This window comes from Chanos chanos, chromosome 8 (genome assembly GCF_902362185.1).
Source record: "Chanos chanos chromosome 8, fChaCha1.1, whole genome shotgun sequence".
NCBI lineage: Eukaryota > Metazoa > Chordata > Actinopteri > Gonorynchiformes > Chanidae > Chanos > Chanos chanos.
In genome coordinates this window covers 41707510-41713509 of record NC_044502.1, presented here as the reverse complement: position 1 = coordinate 41713509, position 6000 = coordinate 41707510, and positions in this window count along the sequence as shown.

The window sequence follows — 6000 nt, the reverse complement described above, 5'->3', positions numbered from 1 at the left end:
TTCACAGGGGTAAAATATGAGAGTGGTTCTCACATTTTTCCCCTTTCATCAAAGTAAAGTTCCTTTGTTTTAAGCCTTTCTATAGATGTGCATTTTAGAGGCCTTTCGGTCACCGTCCTGCACTGAGGCCCAATTAAAGCAGAGAAAAATGTAAAAGAACAGAGTGTGTTCATGTGCCGCATGCGCTCATTCAAGTCTGTGCCAACCTATCACGAGCCTAGAAAGGCATTTCTATTATAGCTGGAGCAATTAAGGATGACGATTACGTAGAGGGAGAAAATATGTGCCATTCGAGAACAGACAAGCACGATGACACGAATGGCGAGCGAAATTTGTTGCCAAAACATTTTAAGAATACGTTGTGTTCTGTTACAAGACAGGGCCCTGTTTCCATGATGTGCAGAACTATTAATTTGTTTGTTTGTTTGTTTGTATATTTGTTGTTTGAAACACTTGACAGACTTACTTAGGGTGTTAAATTTGAAACCGGTCACAACTTAAATGCTGTCATTAGGTAAGCATTGTCACCATCACATATAATCCGTTTTCGTTTTTATTTTACTTTGTTTCTTATTAAGTATTTTGATTCTGTCCTCCAATAACTGCCATTCACCATTACAGGTTGGTAAATAAAATAAACAAGCTGCGGAAACTAACAAATACTCCGCTCATGTTATGTCATTAAGCCACATAGCAAACAATATAAAAATATGACATGGTGTTTAAATAGTCTAAATTATTTTATGGATTTGCCATATTTAGATGTGAGGAAAAATAACAATAAATACTATACATTGCTGCTTACAATGTATAGTATTGATACGTGCATATCTGTAAAATGCCATCAGTTAGTAAACAGAGATGGGAAGTAGCTGCCCCTCCAAATAACCGGATAGATGTTGATGTTAATGACATAAACCAACGTGTATTCATAGGAGTGTGTTGTGTGTAGAACAATTGTTTGAAATATGCATATGTTGTGTCATACCTGAGCCTGTTCGTGCATTTCTTGCAGAAACCTCCCAGAAGTTTTCACTTACAAAATTTTATTTTGGGGGGAGCAAGAGTCCTTACATCAGAGGACAACTCAGGTGCAAATGCTCAAGCTATAACCTCTAATTTTCAACAATTCAACAATCAACAATTTCTAGATGAAACATCAAAAGAAGTAGTCATCAGATTCCATATGGAAAAATAGTATAATTTCATATATAATTTAAGTATATATTTTGCCTGTGTAACTATGAATCTGAATTTCTGTAAAAAAAAAAAATTCAGCATAGGGAAGCAACAATGGTTAGCATGCGTCACAGCCCTCGAGAGTACTGAAGTATTATCGCCAATATATTGAGCAGCGCTTTCGCGCCAAAGTGCCTCTGGAGTCAATCTTGAGCATAGTGTAGAGGTGGCGGCTGGATGCTCGAAGAAGGCTTCCAATGCGTGGGCTCGCCCATAGGCCCACTTTCCGGCGCTTGTCTGCTGAGGGGTGGCTAATGAGAGAAGACAAGCGGCCGACGGAGTGACGATAGGTAATTGGCATAGAGTCGTGGGAAACCGTAAACAAACAGCTGCCATTGGCATGTCGTTGTTTCTCATCCTTTTCTCATGAATAGACGAAGAAGTGGAGCAGCAAACTGGCAGCTGGTAGCGGGAAAATGTATAAGAGGCCCGCAGATTAGTGCTGCCATTAAGCTGTTTTTGAAGAGAAAAAAAAAACATATTCTTATTTTCAAAAGTGATGAGCCATAGGCAACGATTTTATACAGGAAATCACTTAGTTTTTGAGAAGTGGAGCTCGAGCGCATCGGCCATGTTTATGTTTATGTCAGAAATGTTGCCTGAAGCTTAGAAGTTAAAGAGTGAAATACGTATTTAAAACCGTTTAAATACTAAAACGAGACCACGGATCTGTGAATTATTTTAAGATATAGTCCAAAAGTTTGCATTCAATCCACGAATTTTTTAGCTGGTTGGGGAAAAAGTCAATTACATAGCCTCTGATGACTTAATGAATTTACTAGTCTAACCATTTTTTTCTGTCTCAAAAACTGACATCATTTTGGTTAATGTTTTCTCATGTTACAAGACTGATGATTGATATCTTCGGTTTGATGTAAAGTATTGCTCTGAAACGTCGCGATAATTCCCAAATAATTGAAAGACTTTTTTTTTTTTGAATGATGCTCACGGGCTAAATAACGAGTGAATGAACTGTTCAGTAGATCTTAGTTTAACCTTATGACAGCACGAGCTTGGCCGTAATTGGTCATAAGGTGGATGTCAACAAGGGGAGGGGTCCCACAGGGACACCCTCAGGGCAGTTCCCCCCCTGTCCTGCCTCCAGATTCGTATGACCTGCTTGTCCCTGTCTAACAAGGTCAAGCCCTTCAATTATTCAAAGACGAGGAGTCATGGCTTTTCTGTGAGCTCTGTTTTTTTTTTTTAAACAACAGGTCCCTATCGTTGAGTGTGAATATCATAATGCTCTTCATGCTTGTCCATTAACTTGATCTTATTCTGTTATCAATGAAATAACAAATTAAAATGTTGAAATGGGAATGGCAGAACAATGAAAAATGTTAGTTGTTAGGGATTGATTGACATGGTCACACAGGGATATATTTAAAGATTAGGGGATTTGTTGTTGAAGTTATGTACCAGGACCATGATCAGAAAAATGTATCAGCCAATGGCATTTGAGTTTCTTAAGCTGATGAAACACTACTGTGTGAATGAACACCTCAGATATTCAGTTGGCTTTGGTGTAGGCACAATCTCTGCATTTACTGTGTCTACGCCATAGAGAAATGAGACTTGCTGTAATGAGAGCTCACAGAAATTTGTCATTTAAACACACTGAGACAAAACAAACACTAATCGACACCGTCCATCTCAGCCTTCAGCATCCACATAGCTATATTTCACTCTTCCAACAGGAGAGTCTTTTTACCTCCTCCCCATGTCATTCCCTATTTTTTTTTTCCTTCTCTCAGATGTACATGAATGTATGACCAAGCCTTTATTTTGTTCTACATGGTCACAAAATTACATCATTTGGGGTGTATTTTAGCAATTTGAGGAAGGAGAAGAAAGCAAAAAAAAGGGGACACAATTGACCCAATGAAGCATATTACGCGCATTCACTTTGCGCTGGCGTCCTCCTTCAAGACTCTCCTCCTTTGATTTCTTTCAGGCGCCGCGGTGTTTCTCAGATGCTAATAATGGACGTGTCCATCAACTGTCCCCACCCCTGGAGTTAATTGGTGCCGTGCAAAGGGAGCGGCTCCTTGGGCCTTGGCTCAGAAGTTGGGTCGTCATTAGATCAGTGCATGTCGACACCCCCCCGACCCACCTCCTCCACCTGCTCTCAGAGAGCCCCCCCGCCATGCTGGGGCCTGCCCCACTCCGCCCTGCCGGACCCCCTTCGGGCTCTTGAGAAGGCCGGCCCGCACCTTTTCACACTGTCACGTCCCCTCAGTGCCAATCTGATTAGGGGAGCTGCCTCCAGCTCTGGGAGCTAACTATGGTTTATTTTCTTCTTCTTTGTTAGTGCAGTTGTTGTCACAGAGTTGGGCGAGCCAGCGTAACCTATGTGGATAACGGACCCAGTCATGTGCACAGCTGTGCCCGCGGTTGGGTCTGATTGTGAAAATATTCTATTTCTGTTCGTTGTGTCAGTCTAGAATTTTTTTGCTCTGAAAAAGTCAAGGGAAAAATGGATGGAGTGAGTGAATAGAGTGATATTAGAGCGAGGATTTTATGAGAAGAGAGGGTATTATTGAACTGGGATGATGAGTTTTTAAATAGTCATAGTTTTAATGAGAGCACTTAAGTCTCACTCACTGGAGAGATGTAGCGTCAGTTATAGGTTACAGTTAGCATCACGGAAACAGTCGACGGTATAAAGGATGTGGCATTGAATACGGTGCTGTGGGTTACTAATTATGTTGTGAGGAATGAGCTGAGCATTGCTAAATTCACATCAAGTTAGTGTCTATTGAGAACACCCTTCTAAATTATCCTCACAGTCAGCAATTTCATTCTCCTCTTTTTGTATTCTGTTGTTCTTCTGAATCTTTTATCACTCTGTAATGGGCTGTATCGACACGGGGCATGTTCAAACATTTGTTCTTTTGATTTTCAAAGACACATAAAATCACACTGAGATATTCATTTAGGTTTTACCTCAGAATTCAATTTATACACCATTTAGCCAATAAGCTAAACGATTCGTTCAACCAAACATGCTTTTTTACTTCACGGAAGACTTTCTTTATAAAGCTGTATTTTAAACCAGAGCCGTGTTAATGAAACACCGATTAGCATTCGTATCATAGCACCAAGTTATGTCATTTAAGAAAAGTAATAATAAGTATTTGTAGTTTAGTCTGGGTTTCTATGGAAAACTCAGATCAGAACCAGGAGCAGTTGCTAAATAGCGTAGGTACCAAAGACTAATACATGCATCCCCTCTTCCATCACCATACAGACCGATCTCAGCTAATAGGGTGAATGATTCTCTTTTCACGGAAGATGAATCGGACACTTCAACACATAAGAGTAAAAGACGGAAAAGGGACCACAAAGGACCAGGGCTAATGGGGCTTCGGTGGCATTGGCACAACGGTCGTTCCTGGCCAAACCTCCCCCTCCCATTCCCTCCTCTCCTCTCCTCCTCTCTCCTCTTGCCCCTTCCTTCAGCCCCCGGCTTCCTGGCTCTAATGGCCGTCTCTGCGTGCCACCTCGGGAAGACTCACATCCCCTCCAGAGTCAAAGGCCCCGCCGTTAATGGAGCCATTGACTGGGAAGAATGGGGTCTTTGTGGGGCCCAGGCTGGAGTGGGCGCCCGTTTGCTCACTCACAGGCCCTCACACGCAGAGCCTCCGAACCCCGGTGCCAACGGCGGACATCCAGCCTCACGCTGCCTCCAATGCCCCTCTGAGGAAACAACAGTGTGTGTGTGTGTGTGCATGTGTGTGTGTGTGTGTCTTTGTGTGTTCGTGAGAGAAAAGGGAGTGAGCATCTACTGCATGGCATCGTTGGGGGTTTTCATTACCTCGTAAAGAGATCAGTGATTTTTTTTTGGTGGTAGGTCGGAATAAAGGCCGCTGTACTGGCAAGTTGGACCGGAGTCTGACCAGTGTTCAGCTTTTAGTCTGTTGAATTTTTAAGGGTACCTGACTTGCTTTCAGTCAAAAATTTCGTTATTGTTGTGGGGTAAATGGCAATAGTGCTGATACAATAAAACAAATCCTAACTGTATTATTAATGGCGCTTTAAACAGTTTCTTAACAAAAAAAAAAACAAGAGCTTCTTAAACAGAACAATCTGAGCTCAGGCATACATCTTTTTCTTTAAGCATTTATATTCTCAGTGGCTTTATTCCAGTCTTAATGGGTAGACAGAGCTATCAATTAAGCCCAGTGAAGCACTGCTCTGAGGAGACAGTCCAGTCAAGATCCACTTCCAGCTCTATAATGCCACCTAATGGTTGATGACGGAAACTCTCCCTGCTTCTCTGTATGTGTTCACTGCGCAGTGACATTCACACACACTCACACGCATGGATGTGTCTATGCCACTTATCTATTCTAAGAATGCCTAGTGCTAATTTCCTACTGCTGGCAAACCCTACTGTGGCCGGAAGTCTCTTTGAACATGTGGTATCCTTACGCCAGCGTGGGAGAGGCGATAGAAAATAGTCCCATGTTTTTTCCACTGCTATGTCATCTGTTAAAACACCCCATTCATGGGCAGAAATCCTAATTAATATGCAGCGGCCCCTTCCTGATCTCTCTCTGCAGTGCCCTAAGACAAAAGAGTATTGTGAAGGGACCTCCTGTTTTAATTACGGTGAGAAGGTGTGTGTGTGTGTGGGTGTGGGTGGCTGCGTGTTCATCTGAGGGAGGGGGGCATAGTGGGAATGGTGTGTGTGTGAGCGAGTGAGAGATTGAGAGAGAGATAGATGTGTTTAAGAGGTCTAAACAGAAGGGCAATGGC